The sequence below is a fragment of the Gracilinanus agilis genome, chromosome 1, assembly GCF_016433145.1.
Source record: "Gracilinanus agilis isolate LMUSP501 chromosome 1, AgileGrace, whole genome shotgun sequence".
Taxonomy (NCBI): Eukaryota; Metazoa; Chordata; class Mammalia; order Didelphimorphia; family Didelphidae; genus Gracilinanus; species Gracilinanus agilis.
The window spans coordinates 436,487,703-436,509,161 of NC_058130.1; the positions used below are offsets into that span (position 1 = coordinate 436,487,703).

The 21,459-nt window shown below is 32.4% G+C and overlaps 1 protein-coding gene and 1 non-coding gene across 2 annotated transcripts in view; both read left to right on the forward strand.

Annotated features, from left to right (window-relative positions):
* ADCY2 (adenylate cyclase 2) overlaps positions 1 to 21,459 on the forward strand; it is a 574,349-nt gene that overhangs the window by 57,442 nt on the left and 495,448 nt on the right. The gene's annotated exons all lie outside the window — the stretch shown is intronic.
* On the forward strand, positions 17,392 to 17,498 carry LOC123232699. The gene has a single exon (XR_006505223.1). It is a non-coding gene; the product is annotated as a U6 spliceosomal RNA (small nuclear RNA).

Consider the following 21,459-nt stretch of genomic DNA (forward strand, 5'->3'; position numbering starts at 1 on the left):
TATATATATATATATATATATTATAAATTCTGCTGGGAATCAAGTGATTGACACATTTTCAGAAAAAAAATTATTAAAAGAATAAAATTACATAGGATTATTAGGAAAACAATAATTGTGAAATAGTTATCACAAATATGCTTTAATTATTTTTCATACCTCAGGTTAATAACCTCTACAGATGAATCACTATAAAAGGTAAATTATCTTTCAGGTTGACTTTCAGGACTTAATCCCTTAGTTTAAGTGTTAAACATTTCATATAGTTATTCCTATTTACATTACCATTGCACTTCACTCAGGGTTTCTTTATGGGCCCCAGATTTTTAATTCACAAAACTTCTGAAGAGGACATAATCTGATTGCTCACATTTCTGTGTGAAACTTCATAGCCAAATGTAGGAAGAATGCTGGAAAATCGGAATGCATTCTAAGATGATGGACAAATTGTACTAAAGTAATAAAATCTCTAAATCATTATTCAAAAATGATAAATATAAAAATAGAAATAGATTTCTCCAAATATTTGGTAGAAGAAATGAGAAAGCAAGAGTAGGGGTAGGATTTTAGGATTTTAAGAACTAAAGGTGGGGACCTATTCAATACTTAATCTCAGAGGAGTGAAGCCAAAAGATATATAGAGATGGTACCATTCTTGGCAGACATTCTGTCTGTCAAGGGATATTCAGATGTTGAAAGAAACCTAGGAATAAGGAAGTTTCAGTGGAATATAGGCCCACAGTGATAGCAAACCTTATAAAGACAGACTGGCCAAATTGAAACCCTCTGTGTGAGTCCTTCTGCCTTACCTCAGACAGAGGAGGGAGGAAGCACTCCAATTGGGCTACTGCAACTGGGCAGAGGGGTGGGTCATGTGAGACCTCAGGCACAGTGGAGAGGGAGAAGGGAGCAATCCTTTGGCATACATGCCATAGTTTCGCCAACACAGATCTAGGATTACCTAAACCAGCCACCTTTCCAAGAGGGCATAGGGCCACTGGACAAAATAGTTATGACTGTGTCCTTCAGTTCCTCAGCCCAATCTTATTTCTCTTTTGGATTAATGAGAATTTACTTTTAGAATTGCTGGGAAATACAGAGGTCATCTGGGCCAACTCTATCAACATACAGAGAAATAATAGTATACTTGTCTTGGAAACAAGTAAACAGAAGTAAAGTGGCTCAAAGTCACAGCTAGGATATGATTTAGTAGCAGCTGGAATCATAGATCTGTCACCAGATAGACTTTCAAAGTACAACTAATCCAACCCCCTCAATTAACAGATGAGGAAACTGAATCCTACCAAGATTAAGCAATTTTTCCCAAGGTCATACATTTAGTAAGAATCAAAGGCTGAATTTCAATCAAGATTCCCTGAATCCAGAGCCACTGAATACTTTATTGACTATGTCACACTGTCTTATAAGCCAAGTTTTATGAATACCAGGGCAAAGTTCTTTCCGTTAAGCATATTTTAACTCAAATAGACTTCAGTAATTTCATAATTTCCATCCTTTTAGTTCGCCATAACTGAGAAGTTGACTTGGAGTGAAAATTTTTGATTGAAGTAATACTTTAAGTTTGTTTCCCTGAGAAGCAAGATTAAAATACTACTTATTACAGTTCGATTGATACCTGTCTGATTTCAAATGAGTGTTAAGAGAGCTGGGTTCCTGAAGTGGACAAAGAGTTGATTTTGGAGGTAGAATGATGCAGAAAGAGTTCAATAAGACCAGACCATGTAGGAGCTCAGCACTCTATGGTATTTTTATTATGTAGCTGCAAACCCAGGCATATCTTTTCATATATATAAAGGGTGCATTTTTTTTGTTTTAATAAGGTATGTCTAATTTCTGAAATGGCTGATTATATCCAGGGAGAAGTTGACTTTCCTAATATTTCTTTCTACAGAATTTAATTCATTGGGTAGGATGCTTAAAGGTTTTGAAATGAAAAGAAGTGAATGGATTTTAGTACAAGTCTCTGGCCTTTTAAAACATTTTTATTGATTTTTTTTTATTTTTGCGGACTTTTCTGTCTTTTCCTCTCTTCTTCTTTTCTTTTTCCCATGAATTATATGTTATATATTTATATTATACATATCATAATCAATAATATTTTTAAAGTAAAAGAGGAAGGAGGAAAAAATCACTAAAAATTACCATTACATTGAAAATATTCTGACATTACATAAAATGTTCTATACACATGAAATCCTTACTTCTACAAGGGATGAAGACCATGGAGGTGGTAGAGAAGTGTTCTCATATACCTTAATTAGGGTCAAAAGCTTGTTCTTTAAATTCATTAACACTTATTTTCAGTTATTCATTGGTTGTGTTTTTGATTTATATTTATCTAAATATTGTATATATAATTTCTATAATTCTACTTGACTTCATTTTGCTTGAGTTCAAATGTTTCCTTCCTCCAATACATTGTATTTATCATGTTTATATTTCAAATACACATTCAATTACATTCATTTCATTCAATTACATTCATATATCACAATTTGCTTAGTCATTACTCAATTTATGTACATCTACTTTGCGTATAGTTTTTTCAATTATAAAAATTATTGTGGAGATATTAGAGTATATACTTAATATTGTTCATACTTAATATGGGAATTCTTAGGTCAAAGATTATGGATATTTTAGACTTATCATTTACATGATTACAATTTGCTTTCTACAATAGACATACTAAGTCACAGTTCCACTAACTATATATTACTTTGCTGATATTTAATTAACCTACTACCACTGACAATCTCTACTTTTGGTCTTCTTCCTCTATATGCTAGAGGTTGAGTGAAATTTCATGTTTGCATTGATTTTCATTTTTCTTTATTACTTTTATTTCCTATAGTTGTTAATGGTTTCTATTCTTTTGAGAACTGAATAAAACCACTGGGATATTATTGAGTCCTTAAAATCTGTCAAATTTGATTAAGAAGAGCAGAAAATTAAGTCAGAACAACTTTTCTACTTTAGCTTCTTTTTGGTTTCTTGTTATAATTTAAATCCTTACTTGTAATACCTTCACTGTGGTTTAGTGAAGATTCTTCTATTTTAGAAAGCCTCCTAATCTCAGGACACACTCCATCTTGGGAGAGGGCCTTGAGTAAGTGATCTGCACAAAAAAAAGCCTTTTAGAGTACTGTTTCAACTATTATTCATCTAATTCCATTGAATTAGAGATCAAGTTATGGTGAAGTTCCACTGTGTTTCCAATTGATTTTAAACATAAATCTGTTCTTTACACCTCTAGATTACAAATTACTGTGCTAAGAGATCAAAGAAAGATTTTAGTCTTAACCTAACTACTTAAATAACTAATTAGCTGTTTAAATTCTTTGGACCTTTTCTTCCTTATCTACTATTTAAAATGGAAAGAAAAATATCTGACCTGCATTAGCAATAGGATTGTTGTAAAATTCAGACAACCTAATGGATGTGAAAACACTTTGGAAAAAGTATGATTGGTTGTGAAAGAAATCTGCTACAGTGCATCTGACAGTGTGAGTATGATATTTTCTCATATAGACAGAAACATATTGATGTCTGTCCTTCCTATATTATTTCTATTCTTTTAAAGATTTTATATTGGTAGAAGAGTAGAAAGAGTGTTGATTCTAAAGTCAGAGAAATTCAAATTCCACCTCTGATGCTTAATACCCTTGTGATTTTGGACAAATCATTTAACTTCCCTGAGTCTTAATCTCTTTATATAAAGTGTAAAGTGACAGAGTTAGACTATATGTATTTTCTCTTCTAGATATATATGTATGATTTTTTTGGCAAATTGGCCGTAGGCAGTCTACCCAATGTGACATTGTATCAATAGAACTATAACATAGTAGAATGTCTCATTTTTGCTAAAGTAATATTTTTAAAGCAACAAATTCATGGGTAACATGGATTCACCATTTTACTCTCTTCCCTCACTCAGTAAACTTCTGTGGTATTCCTCTGGAAAAAAATAAAAAGTCTTCAGTTTAGGATTTAATGCTTGTCATCATTAACTCATCACTCCCTCTAACACTTCTCATTGCCAATCTCTTGCCAAATCCTATCGATTTTTATCCCCCCCCAATTTTTTCTTATGCAGCCCTTTCTCTCTTCTGATACTATCATTAGTTTGATGTAAGCCTTCATCTGCATGCCTGGATTTTAAATACTTTGCAGGTTAGTCCCTCAGTCTCACATGTCCCCTTACTCTTGTCAATTCTCCACTCATCTGTCAGTGGCTTTAGTTTTAAATTTATTCATGTCACTTTTCAGTAAGTTCCAGTATCTCTTTATCATCACTAAAATCAAATATGAAATTATCTATTTGGCATTGAAGGATGCCTCCCCCATCCTTTCTAGCCTTCTTATGACCTATATACCTTAAATTTATTCTATGATCCAGTGACACTTGACATTTCTCAATAAGGCATTGTCTCTCCTTACATTTTTATTGTCTCTCATGACTCAAATTTTCTTCCTCTTCATCTTGGCCTATTTTTTGGTTTCCTTGACATCTTTCAAGCCTTAGCTAAAGTCCCATCTTCTAGAAGAAGCCATATGCAGACCCTCTTAATTCTAATTTGGTTGATTATTTGGCTTTGGTTGATTATTTATAACTTAATCTTCATATAGCTTGTTTGTACAAGTTGTTTACCTATTATTTTCCTTATACAATGATGAGATCCTTGAGATCAGACTTTCTTTGACTTTTTTTTTGTACTTTCTGTGGTTAGCACATTGCCTGGCCCTTCAAATGTTTATTTACTAACTGATTAACTGCACAGAAGGTCCTTTCCTACCTTTCTTGTCTTCTTATACATGACTCCTCCTATTAACTCTGAAATTCACCTACTCTCATCCACCTGCCATTCCTCATTTTGGATACTTTATCTCTCATCTTCATGCGTGGCTCTCCTTTATGTCCAGAATACTCTTTCTTCTTGGCTCCAATGCTCTTAGTTTCCTTCTCTATAATGGAGACCTGGTTCTAAAAGCACTTTTGGCGGATATAAGATTTTTTTGGTTCTCCCCAGCCCTCCACAACTCACAACCCTCATCTGGTAGTGTCTTCCCCTCTCAGGATACATCCTATTTATAATGTCTAGCATATAGAAAGCACTTTAAATGCTTTTTAAAGAACATCTTTAAAGTTTGACTTAGGAATTGCATATTTCAGTAATTTTCCAATTATTCTCTGACATATTCATACTTTATTATCTCTAATTTATACTCATTATAGCTGATAAAATATTCTTTCTTAGATACAAAAAAAATTCCATTTTATGTCCCTTCCTTGAAAATTTTCAATTCTTGAGAGAAAAAAAATACAAACCCTTAACCTGGAAACTAAAACCCCTCACAATTCATCTTACCAGATTCATTTCATAAGTTTCGCTCTGTTTCAGTCAAACTGGTCTTTTTCTGCTCCCTAAATTTGACTTTCCAGCTTCTTTGCCATGTCTCATATCTGAACTATCTTTCTTAATCTCTGCCTCAGAATCCTTAACTTTTTCAAGTCTCAACTCAAGTGTTCTATTCTAAAGGGGGCCTTTCTTCATTGCTTTAATTGTTAAGGCTTTGTTTCTCCTAATTATGTTGTATTGACTTAAATTGTACATTTTTGTAGAATGTAGTCTCCCTGAAGACATGGACTATATTTTGCTTTTGTTTTTGTATCCCAAGTACTTACCATACAGCCTTGAACTTTTTTGTTGTTTAGTCATTTCAGTCATGTTCAACACTTCTTGCCCCATTTGAGTTTTCTTGGCAAAAATATTTGAGTGGTTTACCATTTCCTTCTTCAGCTCATTTTGGAATTTAAGAAACCGAAGCAAACAAGGTTAAGTAAGGTGCTCAATATCACACAGCTGGCAAGTACCTGAGGCCAAGTTTGAACTTGGGAAGATAAATCTTTCTGACTCGAGGTGTAGCACTCTGTGTCTATGACAGCTACCTGCCCTGCCCTGCACAAAATAAGCATTTAATATTTGTTAAATCTAATTATTTTAATATCTGCATGGTTGGTTGTCATGCAGTTAGTCAGATCTTGACCATTAATTGTAATGTCCAGGTTGAAACTAACTTTTTAAAATTGTCTTCTAGGTTAACAATTTCATACTTTCAAAGCTGATAGCACAATGCTTTGCACAAAGTAGTTGGTCAGTAAATATTTATCGAATGATTGAGCTGTAACTTTGAACATTTCTGATGGATATGAAGATCATGAGCTTTAAACAAAACTGATATTAGTGTGGATAAGCCTGTTGGCTAATACTCCCTCACAAGAAACTAATAAATGTTGTATTTTTTTAATTCTACTTGGTTAGATATGATGGTGCCTGTGAGTAGTCAGAAAGACTGATACTGATGATTCACTTAAGCTTAGGACTTCTGAGTAGTGGTAAGGGTAATGTCAATGAGATATCCTCAGTTAGTCTACAAACAATTCCATTAGTCCCTGGGAGCAGGGAAGTCAACAGGCTCTATAAAGGAGAGCACAGCAGGCCAGACTAGAAATGGAGCAGGTCAAAGTTTCTTGCTTTTCATCAGTGGAAGTGAGCTCATAAATGTTCTCTGTATTTGCTGCCTGCATGAAGTAGATAGATCCATCATAAAAAATTCTGCCTAATAAAATATCCTTATGAGAAAATTTAGAAGAAAATTAATTTACTTTTTATGCTGTTTTAGTTTATTTGAAGTTCAATCTGTTTTGATACTATTATTTTTAATCTTTAACTGGGCAAACTAGACTTGTCTGTCTTTCTTTTAATAAACTTGAATGGAATAACTTGTTTTCTTTTTTCTTCTTAATTTTAGCAAGCCTGTTAACATGTTCCCAGGCAATGGATGCATGGAAAAATACATTGAATTAACTTTATTTATGCCTCAGTCATTATGGATTATTACTGCTACTTATAAATAGGGCCAAGGCAGTGTCCCTGGTTTGAAAATGGGTAAATTCATTTGGATTCTAATTTTTTATTTCAAATGTTTCCATTTCATGACAATTTATGAGTTTTCTTTTTTAGAGTTTTTAAATTTCAAATTTATCCTTCTGTGTTCCTACCTTTCTTTCTTGGATCCTTACTATATGTATCCACATTTCTTCCACATTTTCCTAAACTCTCCAATTAGCCATACTAACATCACTACTCTATCTGAGTTACTAGAATCTAAAATACAGGAAAGTTGAGTAGAGGAGGAAGAGTGAATAATTAGAAAGGTATTGGGGAGACTTGTAATCATGCTTTAGCATTATCTTCATCAACATGATGGAGTAGAAGAACAAGTGTGTACAGAACTTAAACCATGACTGCTAACAGAGCAGTTGAACTGTCAGCTGTGAATGTTTCCTTTCACAGTATGTTATCTCTAAAAGAATCTGTACTCCGGGTCTGAGACACAAAGAATATCCAAGAGGCTGTTAGTGATGAATCTGTATCACAAGATGAGTATTGCACAACTTCCTTAGAGGGACAGGTGTGTCCATTGATAAGAGAATTTTTATAGTGCTATTTTATAATTTTATTAGAATTGATTTTGGTGTGAAAATGCACTTTAATACAATTAAAAACAGATATTATAATTTTATTTTAAAATAAAACTTGTTGTACTCCTAGATTTCTTTTACTTTGCCCTTGGGTACAAACAATGTACTGCATCAAATGGTTCATTTTGGTTCTTCAAAGTATTCTTAAGTTCCAATCCTTCTGTTAACAAAATAATCTGCGTTATTCCGTCTTTCTTATGATCGTCTCCATGTCAGAGACCAAAAGAACAAGAAAATATTAACTTAAACTATGTGAGGGTAACTTTTTTTTTGCATTCCATTTCTAAGACCAGAAATTTAGAGTACTTTATGAGAAATTCATGTTTCACAATTTCTGTTCCTGAGATTTGTATTATTAAGAAGAATAAATTGATCAATAAAACACTGAAGTTATCACACATTTCTTTTTTGACCAGTGGGATGGAAGAAATATTAAATATCTGTCTCAGTGGAAAAGCAAAAGAAATATTTTCCCCTGGGTTTAAGGAAGTGCTTTCACATTATAGAAATGCCTTTCTTTATTGGATTCTTGATTCCTTTTTTTTTATTATTACAGAACATTGAACATGCCATGTAGAGAGGGGCCTTATTGACATAGCATTCCGTATCATTACTGACATTTGCTTAGCCAAGAAGATTTGCAAGAAAAATAAATTTAACCTCTAAATCAGAGGTTGTCAAAATTTCTCAGTTCATAATACCTTTAGTGTCTTAAATGTAACAGTTCCCATTATTAAGTAGTTGGGTACAAATAATAAATATGTACTTATGGCCTAACATTTTTGTAGCAGTTTAATATATATATATATATATACTTAAAGAAAAATATCTTATTTTACTCTTAAATCACAACAAATAAAAACTAGTGGGTTTTGCATGCCTTTTGGACACTGCACAGCTTCTCAAATGCTGGAATCACACTCATTTACTGTTCAACTTTGATTTTTTCCAAAATACTTTCTTTCTATCACAGCAACTGCCAAAAATCTTGCTTCACCAAAATAAATTACAAATGAGAAATGCAAAGAAGTTATTGGAACAGCCAAAAGTTATAACTAATATCTGAAACATTGAAGAAAATCATGTAAAGGAATATATCTCAATCTCTTGTTGAAACTGTGAACTACCTCAGCTTATTAGCTGCTAGTATAACAGCATTATATGTCAACAATTTCTATTTTGTCCTCAAAAATTTAAATGTTGCATTGTGCCTTCTGAGATTCCAGTTTTCAAGTTGGGAATTAAAGCCCTAAATCAGAAATGTATGTCCTTATTCCCACTTAAGCCAATAGATTACAGTGAATGAATTGATTTTGGAAATAAAAGAAATTAGTTTAAATTGTGAATACAATAATTATTAACCATTTATCCCTAGAAACGTATTTCAACTTTTCTTGGCCTCATTTTCTTTAAAAAGAATGTGAAAAAAAACACAATATTTTCTACATGATGTGAGGAAAGACCTTTATTCACCTCTGAATGATTTTTTAAATGTCAGCAATCATTTCATTTTTGCTCATAGCGTTGTAGGTAGTCTTTAGATAGTGTGAAAAACACTATTTAACCAAAATAGATGCAAAAATAATTAAATAAAATAATTTTTTCTACAGTTTCCAAAAATCAGATAATAGTATCTCCTTTCAGAATATCCTCTGGATAAAGCAGCAATTTTAAAAACAGGTTGTTTTGTGAAATTTACCCTTGGAAAATGAATGGCTTGATAGTTCAATGGATATTAATTTGGAGTGGATAAGAGAATATGACATTTTTAAATTAAAGGTGCTTAAGTGATGTTTAATAGTCAAAATATTAAATAAGTGAACCAATAACTTTTATGAGGTACATAGAAGTTAAATCTTTGGGTCTATAAAGGTAACTAGCTCTTTAAAATAAAATTGGCTTGAGAAAATCCTTACATCTCCAAAACAATAAAGTTTTTATGCATAGATAGGTGTAAAATTTTATTCTTTAGAAATTTATTTTTTGTAAAAGCAAAGCTAAAAAAATCATTTACATTTCCTGAAATGAAATAAGTAGAATAAAAGTCATGCACATATTTTAATCAAGTTATTTGCTTTTAAAATAATATTTGTAAGATTGCAAACCAGGTCAGGAAGTTAAATTTTCTGTTTACCTTATTCTGTTAATTACCCTGTTAAGAATACTTGAATTTGGGTAGGGGAAGCCTATATCTCCATCAAATTATATTTTTCCATCAATTCAATCCAGGATTTCAAAGTTCAGAAATACAGCCTTATACTCAAGTGATCCAAATAGAGAGTTTATTGATAGCCTTATATAAATAATAATCTATTTATATATATATGCATATATATATATGTATATATATATATATATATATACCCTTCCTATTTCATGCCCATTTTGGTCCTGATATTGGTTTTGATTTGGAGTGCTGAAGAGTCAATGTAATTCCGTGGGTAGTGTATTGGAGTTCGAATTAAGCATTATATTTTTAGCTGTGTGACCTTAGGCAAGTCACTTAATCTATCTCTTCCTTAATTTCCTCAATTATAAAATGGAGCTGATTATAGTATCTATCTTACAGGATTGTTGTGTAGGATATGTGTAAAGTGCTTAGCATGGGTGCTAGATTTTAGGGGTTTTTAATAAATGCTTGTTCCCTCTTCTCCTTTCCTATATGGAATAGAAAGTTGACCTCAGAAACAAGATGACTAGATTCAAATCCTACCACTAAATATGAAGAATATTGTCCTATCTCCCTTCTGAAAGTTACCAAATCACTCAGTGTTCTAGAAAAGTCTCTAAGACTAAAAGTTGCTCAAAAAGCACTGACCTACATTGATAGGACAATTTTGTTTCTGTATACTAATGCAATTCTGGGTCCAGTCTTTCTCTTCTCCTTTGTGGAGGTGAAGCAAATCAGGAAATAAATCTAGGCAAACAGTTCTTCGCAAAACTTTCAGGATGATTCTGAGTGGCGGGGGGCAGTTAGGGTACTTTGGAATTCATACTGAAGTAGACAAAGCAAGTTGGAGTCCTCTGCAAATGTACAGGAGTGTACAGAATCCATCTTTGGAAACACTAATCATGAGTAAGTCAATAAGGAAAAACATGCTGGTAGAATATACGCTTGTGCAGAAATTAACCTAAATAGATTCATCAAACATTCTGGCTGCTTCTGTCTATTACCTCCCTCCATGATGCAACAATTTTTTAAGGGAAAGAGTTCAGTCTACCCAGAGTAACACAATCAACATGCCCTTATTGAATGTCATTTTGTCTTGAAAATATTTATGATGAAGTAATTTCTTTTTTATATAAATCTTTGTTTTCACCTAATTATAAGTTTAACAAAGGACAAAACACTGAAGTACATTTCTAGAAGATTCTATCTGATGACCCATTGACTCCAATAGTTAAGCAACTTAACTATATTGTTGTCTAGTCAACATTTTCCTTCCTTCTACACATGAATATTCTAAAAGATTTTGTATAGTGTTTTCATAAAATTCGGGTATCCAATTACATTCCTCTGATCTATCAGACTAATAAAATTATCAATTTTAATGTATCAAATATTTTAAATGCAGAAAAAACATTCATATTTTCTAATTCTTTACTGTTATATTTTTTCAAAAAAAACAAAAAAAATGTTAATGCAAGTTAATCGATATCCTCTAGTTTCCACTAAATGAGACTGAAATATGTGTTGAAATGAGAGGATTATAAATTTAATTAGCTGAGGTATTATTAAATAATTTCTATGAAGATCCACAACAATAGAAGAAACAATCTCTGCCCATAGGAAGCTGGCATTCTACATGGGTAGACAAGATAGGCAAGAAACAACTAGAAAACAATTTGAAGTAAATTTGTAAGAAGAAAGAGGAAAATGGCAAATGCAGAAAGTGAGTAGCTTCATTAATGCCCCGTTGGTGAAATTGTGAACTGGTGCTACCATTTTGGAGAGCACATTGGAAATATTCCCAAAGGACTATGAAACAGTGCATACCCTGTAATACACCTAGTAGGTCTAAATATCCAAGAAATCAATGAATAAGTAAAGGGATCAATAATCACAAAAAATATTTATAACAACTCTTTTTTTGGTGGCAAAGAATTGGAAATAAAAGGGATGTCCACCATTTGCGTAGTGTCTATCATGTTACATAATTGCAACAGTATGCTGTTGTGTTATAAGAAATGACTAAGGAAATGGTTTCAGAAAAGTGATGGAAGAATTTTATGAACTAATGTAAAGTGAAGTGAAAGGAACCAGGAGAACACTGTGCACGGTATTGTATTAAAATACTGTATTATAATAATAATTTACTGTGAAAAACTTAGTTACTCTGATCAATAAAGTGATTTATCAGAATTTCAAAGGTCTCACCATAAAAATCCTGTTCTTACATTCAGAGAGAGAACTGATGAACTTTGAATGCATAATGAAGCATATTTTTTAAATTGTATATGTTTTTCTTATGTATGTGTGCACATTTTGCCACATAGCTAATATGGAAATGTTTTGTATGACTTCACATGCATAAAGGGTATACAAATATATATACGAACATATATATATATATGTATATATATATCACATTATCTGACTTATTAAGGGTGGGAGGAGGGCTGCTGAGAAGAGAATTTGAAAATCAGACTTGGAAAAGAAATGTTAAGAAAGAAAGCAATGTTGCATCTCATGCCCCCAAAATAAATAACTAATTTGAGCTATTCTTAAAAATTGTGAACAGAGTCCAGATAGTAGAGTAAGCACAGTTTGACAAAAGAATGCAAAGTAATGGAAAGCTAGGTATACCTGAACTGAAGTTGAGCTCAAGGAAGAGGTGTTTCTTGAACTAAACCTTGACACAAATATTTAGCATTTTTTGGGAGAATGGAAAAGGCATTCCTGGTTGAAGGAACTTTATGCTTAAGATTAAAGAAGCAGAAATACTCTCAATGTATTAATATACATTAAGGTAATGTATTAATATATATTAAGGTAATTAAGATGGCCTAACTATTTTAGTGAGCTATGTATATATTAGGGAGAAAAAAAGTTAGATTTGATTGGTGAAAACAGTTAATGTGGATATTTTATCTTGAATACCACAGGATGAGAACATTTTAATAATTTTACCTTTTTATATAATGTATATATAAAATATATACATATATATGTATATATATATATACAAATATATACATATGTACACAAATACACACACACATATTCCAGGTGTTACATTTGCCTGCATAATTTCCCCCCTATCCGTTCTTCTTTCAGTTTTGAGGAAGAAAACATGATTTTTCACTTTTTTATCCTTTTCCCTCAATGGACCACTATAATTAAAAGATATAGCCCGTCACTGGGAAATCTTAATAAGACTAATTGAAGTTTGAACTTGAGATTTTCAAAATATATTCTGGCAATTTTGATCATTTTTACTATTTATAGGATTTTTACAAAAACAATTTAGCATTAAATGTAGCATTCCCATTGCTCTTAGGGTAGGATGGGTTGTGGTAAAGTTATATCTTTTTCACAAGTGAAAAGATATTGACAGGGGCCAACTGGTTAGCTCAGTGGATTGAGAGTCAGGCCTAGAGACTGGAGGTCCTAGATTCAAATCTGGCCTTAGACACTTCCCAGCGGTGTGACCCTGGGCAAATCACTTGACCCCCATTGCCCTCCCTTACCACTCTTCCACCTAGGAGCCAATACACAGAAGTTAAGGGTTTAAAAAAAAGACGTTGACACCTTAGCAAAGCTGTTGAAAGATACACATAACAATACAACTGAATTTAAGATAAATGTTCAATTTGACTCGATCCACCTTTCTTTAGGTTGATTTGAGAAGGCACAGAGACAAAAGGTTATGGATGGGATATCCTTTTTTGTTTTCTTGGAGCTATCTAGAAAATTTGGGGATTTCATGTAAAAATTTTGTCATGAAACTCATCTAGTTCTTAAACACACATAAAAATCTTTTATAGTCTTTTAAGCTATTGTCTCTCCTTTGGGAAATAGAGGAGTATAATTTCACTACATTTACATGTTTAACTATGCTCTATGCAATTTTGATGAGCAAAGCTAATCAGCATAGACTATTTCAGCATACAGGTGCTGAAGAGCAAGTCTGATTAATATTCAAAATAATGGGGAGATGGAATTTATTTTGTTGATTATTTCCAAGAAAGATCAAAGTTTTGATTTTGTTTTGGTTGATTTGGTTTGAAGTTCTGAACATATTTAAGTCATAGTGGAAGTGCATATATATATATATATATATATATATATATGAATGAATTACAGAAAGGGAAAGAGGGAGCTCAGCAGAAAAGAGAACAAAAACAAAAACAAAACAGGTATTAACATTTTCTACAGCTTTTCAAATGCTCTTATCAGGATTTTAGAGGTCTTCTCTGAAACAGACATATTGTAGTGATAGACACTGAAACCTGCTGGGAAGGAGATTATCTTCATGAATGCAGTTACTTTGTGGGTTCTGTATTCCAGCAGGAGACTGCATGTCTTTTCAGATAATATCCCCAAATCATTTCTAGTCACTGAATCATTCTTTTTTCCTCTAATATTCCTGTTTTAGGAGTAAAAATCTTCAAGAAAAAATGAGGAAACTATAACATTATGCAGGCATCTACCAAACTGTCTAGTATATGATCAGCCACTTTTGCTCTTTAATCTACTGTTACTTCTCTTAAAATTGTTCCTTCTTCATTTTTTTTCTTTTCCACTTAGAACTCTCATTGATCCATTTTATTTATAGGAAAAATGCACACCTAAATAAAACAGTTCACAAAGACCCAGGGTAAAGGGGAATACTCCCTTTTTCAAAACCATAGTTCATAGAATCCAGTTTTAAGAGTATAGGGGGAAATGAATTCAAAGGGCCTTTCATTGTGGAAGGTGAAGAATTTTAACTGTAATAGTGGAAAGACAAACATTGTACATTTTCAATTAGTGCAGGTATCATTTTTTTTTATTTCACTGATGAGGAAACTATAACTAAAGTAAAAGATTAGCCTGTAGTTACATGGATTGTTAAGTGTTATAGCAACTCTTGAACTGAGATATCTTCTAGAATAGTCATCCATCAAAATTACCATCTATTCCTTGCAGTCTCCTCAGTGTTTACAACCAAGAATGACCTACCCATATCTTTTTATAGTTTGGGAAATCTGAGTTTCCTCGATATTTCTATTAATTTAATAGTTAGATTTCTACTTGCTTTTGTTTTCTTTCTATTTATAGGAAAGATGTCATGCATCATGTGCTATGTTGTGTATTCACTTAGAAATGCAGCAATTCTTATTTTAGGCTGATTTGACTATAAATAATTTTAAAGATTCCTTCTGAAAATACTGATTTCATTGATTATCGTAAACACTACAAATGTATAGGTGTTTTTCTTCATTGTGGACCCTTTAAAATTTGTCAAATTGAGAATAGAATTGAATAATTTTTATAAAAGACAATATGTTTGCTTTTTTCATATGATGTAATTTAATATTATTTTAAACAAAAGGACAAGAAAAGTGCAAGCATGCTACTCCTCTTTTGTGGCTCTCTTTTCTATAAGTATGTATTATATATATGTTGTTAGAGTTATTCCTGTACCTTATTTCTCAATATAATAACTTCGTATCAATTGTTGAAAGTAACCATGAGTATGAGAACTCCTGAATGTTCCATTACTGTAATGGGTTTTAATCAACAAAAGCCCAAGAGCCTAAACATTGAATTTTAGTTATCTAACTTTATTTTGAAGCTGTCATTGAAAAATATTTGGAAGAATCATGAATCTCATACTAATTAATAGAACTGTTGCAAAAATACTGGCACAGAAGCTAACAATGTCAGATCCCAAGACTGTGATATGTAGATCACAAATTGATAAAAGGTCAAGTTTTGATTTCTTGATTAAATGGTGTGAACAATATCATATTTATAGATAATAGAATTAATGTATAGTATCCAGGATACTTTAGTACACCTCTTGAAAGATTTTCCCCAATACGAAATAAACTGAGAATGGAAAAATATAATGTATTACATTATTTAGAAATTGGTTAATGAATTAGCTGTATTTATTTTTCATTTTCTCACCTAGAGTATAGTTGTTTCAGGCTTTCTTGGCTATGACACCGATAATGTAAGATCCTGAATACCTTCAGAATGGCAATATTGTAAAAATTTGAAAGTTTTATATGTTTTATCGTATTTTAATCTGTCATCCACATAAGGTCTCTGTATTAATTGCCAATATACTTTACTCTCTGGCTGAGTCAAATAACAAAATGTTAACCCTTTCATTATTTATTTCCACTTTGTATATTATATCATAGTGTATATGTGGAAGTGTGATGGTTTGTATTTGATCAAAAACTACATTAGTAGCAATGATAAATGTTTTTGTTTGTTTGTTTGTTAGGTTTTTTCCTGAGTTGGCTTCTGATAGCCAATTTTGGGAGGTTTGTGGGAAGTGGCCTAAAGTGGCTTCTTTTTGTACATTGGAGTTTATCATAAATAGCTGCTTTTTCATCTTTCATAATATGTTTCACTAAATAAAAATGGCATCCTATAGGTTATTTATCTAACACATGATTCAGACAGTTAATAATTACTCTAGGTTCTTAAGTATATTTTATATTACTTAGGATTTACATGCCCTTCAGGTTTAAATTGACCCCCTGCTCTAAGGTTTAGAGAAGAATCATCATGCTTCAGATGACTTTTGTGAAAGTATCAAAGAAAGAGTCAAGGAATATACAAACAGCTAGTTAGGGAATAAGAAGTCACACTTCAAAATCCTGCTTTTATAATCATTGTTGTATTTTAGAAAGGAAAGGATAAGGATTTTACATTAAAGATATTAGTCATTGGGGATAGGATGAGAATAGGATCTAAACTTATGATTTCATTAGAATTAAGTCCCTCTATTTTTCTAGTCTGTGCCTTCTCTGTGACTTACAGTCTTAGAGTTGCCTAGAGAAATGGAGGCCATTAAAAAAAATACCTGTGGGATCCTTATTGACTTCTATTAACCATTAACATTGTCATATAGTATTATATTTTATTAATTTCATCAAACATTTGCAAATTTCATTTTAATTTTGCTAGACAAAACTCAGGGACAATCTCATTTTTAAATCTTTAAATCTTTGCCCTATCAAGCTACTTACTCAAGTTTGCAAAATAGTAGGTATGATAGGCATTATTTGAATTCTATCTTTCTTAACTTTGAAGTCTATTTACTATGCCATGTTACTTATACACAGAAAGCCTTTATAAATAATGTAAATATTACACCGTAACTCAATTTTTCATCTTTCTGCCTTTATCACTACAGAAGTATAAGGGAGCCATATAGGTGTTAACCATTCTTTTTGTTTGTTTTTGATTTTATTGTTGTTGTTTTATGGATTGACTTATCCTTACCAAGGCTAATGTCAGTTAAGAGATACTTTGCAGAGTCTAAAGCAAAGAATTCCCTTTGGATGATGAAGTCCTTTAAATATTACTATTTGTGATGACATTGTGCCAACTGCATCATACCCCTAGAACAGTGATGGGGAAACTTTTTAAAGAGAGGGCCAAAATCTGTCAGTCTATTTCTAAGGCAACTCTTTCGAAGTTTCCTTGTATTGTATCCTACTCATTGTATTCGTCAGATTAGGGATAATGTCCCAGGGCCAAATGGAGCATTTCAGGGGGCCCCATTTGGCCGGTGGGCAATAGTTTACCCATCACTGCCCTAGAACATTACAAGATCTCATGAAAGATATCTGTGAACATTGAAAGAGTTTGGCCTCTGCTCACTTCAGCAGCATGTATAGTAAAATTGGAATGATACAGAGAAGGTTAGCATGGCCTCTGCATGAAGATGATACACAAATTCATCAACGGTTCCATGTTTTAAAATTGGGGAATGTCTAAATGAATTGTGATATATGATGGTGATGGAATATTATTGTGTCAAAAGGAATGAGGAATAGGATGATTTCTAAAAGAACTAGAAAGACCTTCTTGTACTGATTCAGAGTGAAATAAGCAAAACCAGGAAAACATTGTACATTGTAACAGCAATATTGTGGGATGATCAACTGACTTAGCTACTCTCATCAATACAAAGATCCAGGCAATTCTGATGGACTTGTATGACAAAGAATACTACACCTCTAGTGAAAGAACTGTTGGAGTCAAAATACAGATGAAAGCATACAATTTTTCAATTGTGCATTTGGCTTAGTGTTTTGAGGGTTTGGTTTTTAAGATTATTCACAAAAATGAATAATATGTTTTAAATTAAATTAAATTAAATTATAATTGAAGTCACAGTGTGAAGATGTGAGGTTCATGTGGTGAAAGAGGGATAACAGGTTAGCAGTTTGAATATGCTGCTGGTATCTTCTCCAAATGAAAAGAAAGTAAGGAAAGCATGCTAAAATTGTACCTTGTCCTGTTCCCCTGACCACTAGTCCCTGGTGATGGCTATAGTAAAATCAGCTAATATAAAGTAGTCAATATGAGGAATTAAAGATTGCAAAGATGAACCCAGAAGTTACATACAGACTATTACAAAGATCAAAGGAGCATAATTTACAAATTATATCAGATTTTAAACAAAATTCACATCCTAATGCTAGGCACTGAATCAGCAGAAGCTTTCTAGATGCTGCAGTCAGGGTTCTTGGGCCTGTGATATATAAATCGTAGGCAAATTCTAGACTTCCATGATTCTAGACCAGCAGTATGTCAAAAGGCTTTCATAGTATAAATTACCATATATGTGCAAAATGGCATAGACCAAAATTAGGAATTCCGTTCCCCAGAACTTTTGGTTAATAATTTCATGCTGCACTCCTTAAAACATCTGCTCCTATTGGACCATCCAGACACTTAACGATCTTCCATTCTAATTGCAAGAAGTAACATGTAATAAATATATATAAAAAATATAGAAAGTATTTTGAGTGGGGGGAATAATACTTTGGAAAATCATAAAAAACACTTAAGAGGTGTCTTTTAAAAATATATAGTATGTAACAATATAATACATATGATTGATTATAAATATTTAATAATTATAACAAATATACTTATCCAAAAGAAGTGATCACATTAGCTATGTCCTCAAAGGAATTAAGGATTTCATGAGACCAAGATAAGGAGAAATGGCATTCCAGGCATGTGGAACAACCTACGCAAATGCATGGAGGGGCAAATGCATTTTATTTGTGAAGAAAAGGAAGTAACCAATTTTTATTCTGAGTCATTCCTTAGTTATATTTGCTATATTAAAAGTCCATATGATAATTAGTTTTATTGTTTTAGATTGCCTGAACAATTTGATCCCAAGAATCAGTTATCAAAATTACATTTCTTTTTTCTTTTTTTTAAGTTTATTTATTTAATTTTGAATATTTTTCCTGTTTTTATATGATTCATATTTTTACCTACAATCATGCCAATCCCTTCCCATAGCCAACAAGCAATTCTACCGGGTTTTACATGTGTCATTGATCAAGACCTATTTCTATATTATAAATATTTGCAACAGAGTGATCATTTAGAGTCTACATCCCCAATTATATCCCCATTGAACAATGTGATCAAGGAAATGTTTTTCTTCTGTGTTTCTGCTCCCACAGTTCTTTCTCTGGAGGTGGATAGCATTCTTTCTCATAAGTCCCTCAGAATTGTCCTGGATAATTGCATTGCTGCTAATAGACATCTCTATTACATTCTATTGTGCCACAGTGTATCCGTCACTTTGTACAATGTTCTTCTGGTTCTGCTCCTTTCATTCTGCATGAATTCCTGGTGGTCATTTCAGTTCATATGGAATTCCTCCAGTTTATTATTCCTTTTAGCAAAATAGTATTCCATCACCAAAAGGTACCACAATGTTCAGTCATACCCCAATAGAAGGGCATCCCTTCATTTTCCAATTTTTTGCTACCATAAAGAGCATACCTATAAATATTCTTGTACAATTCTTATTATCTCTTTGAGGTATAAACCCAGCAGTGGTATGGCTGGATCAAAAGACAGACAGTCTTTTAAAGCCCTTTGAACATAGTTCCAAATTGCCATCCAGAATGGTTGGATCAATTCACAACTCCACCAGCAATGCAATGCTTTAGTGTCCCAATTTTGCCACATCCCCTACAACATTTTTTAGGAAGTAAACCACTTTGGTGGGAGTATAAACTGAACAGGGAAGCAATGTAAAATAATTCTGCAAAAATAAATTAAGAGTCTTATTTGAAGGCTTTTAATGCCCAAATAGACATTTTTATTTCATTCTAGAGGTAATAGGGAGTCATTGAAGCTTCTCAATCAGAGGAATAATCTATGTGTAGAAATATGAATTAGGCAGCTATGATGGATATGAGGATGAATGGAAAGATGAAAGACTGGAGGCTTGGAAACCAGTTAGGAGGCTTTGGAAATACTCTTATTAAGTACAAGTCACCCTTGATAATTGCTATAGACTACTATTAATCTTTTTTTACTGAATTATGTTAGATTTTTAATTCTTGTGATTTACAACCTTCTAGATTTCTCCAAATGTGCTTCTACAGTAGCGTGCACCATATCATTCACCAAATGTTCTGTGGAGCAGACTTCCTAATTTTGGCCTATGTTGTCTTGAACATATATGGCAATTTATGCTATGAAAGCTATAAAAAACAAAGGTAAAATTATTCCATGAACTTATAATGATTAATAATTGATGGGGTGCAAGATCAATAAATATGTGTTCATCGTAGGTATTTGCCATTTGGGGAAGCCAACCAATGTAAAATCTAAGTAAAAAAAGAATTCCAAATCTGTGTATATCATTGTGCTGATTGCATAAAGTAGCCAGGAACTCTGCAAAGCTCATGAGATGATATCTTTAATCATTGAGATGAGTTTAACCATTGAGGGAAAGGGGGAAAAAGTACAAACAATGCCTATATCCAGTTATATGCTGTTAAATGTTTAACAACTGACTCCCTGGGGGCAGGGTATAAGGATGATACACCCTTAACTTTTAGATGAATTATTCATATTATATCCATAACATTTTAAAATCTAGACAATAAAAACTTGATAAATCAAGTCCTTATTTGCTGTGCCTGTTTCTGAGGTGAAACTACTTACTCTCAAAGTTTAATAGTTAGCTTCCCAAGCCCTTATGAGCTGACTCCAGCATGAAATACAACTAAAGTGTGATAAAGAGGTGTATAGTGGACATGAATATGTCACAACACACATCATAAACAGAAAATTACAAAGAAAAATCAATTTTAAAATGCCATATATAAATGTATGTTAGAAACATGAGATACGGGAGTCACACATTGCATTTAAAGGCTATTGTATTGATTTTTCCCCCTCCCAACAAACAATAAAGGCCCCTAACATGTTAGATGGACCTCCTTTGGTGATTATTATAGGAGGAAATAGACAAGAATTGGACTGGATGGACAGATAAAAATGTACTGAAAGCTATACAATTGGAATACTCACACTCATCTAAGTGTGGCTATTTAGTTTTGACTTCGCTTGGCAAAAGTGGGTGATTAGTCCAATTTATTCTGAATAAACACAGGTTTTATTGAGGAGGATTAGTGGTGTTCTTTAGTTTGAAGCAATTAGTTCAGTGTTATCTATGAATAGGATCATTAGGAGAATATCCTTATTAACCAGCCTTAATGAGTATGGAAAAATCTCATCAGCAGAAGATTAATGAAGAAATTTTTCAAATTTAAGCAAAGTGATCAATGAAACCAATCACAAATTTAAAACTAGCCTCAATTCTATGATATACACATTAGTGTCTCTCCCTTCTTCTTCTTCTTCTTCTTCTTCTTCTTCTTCTTCTTCT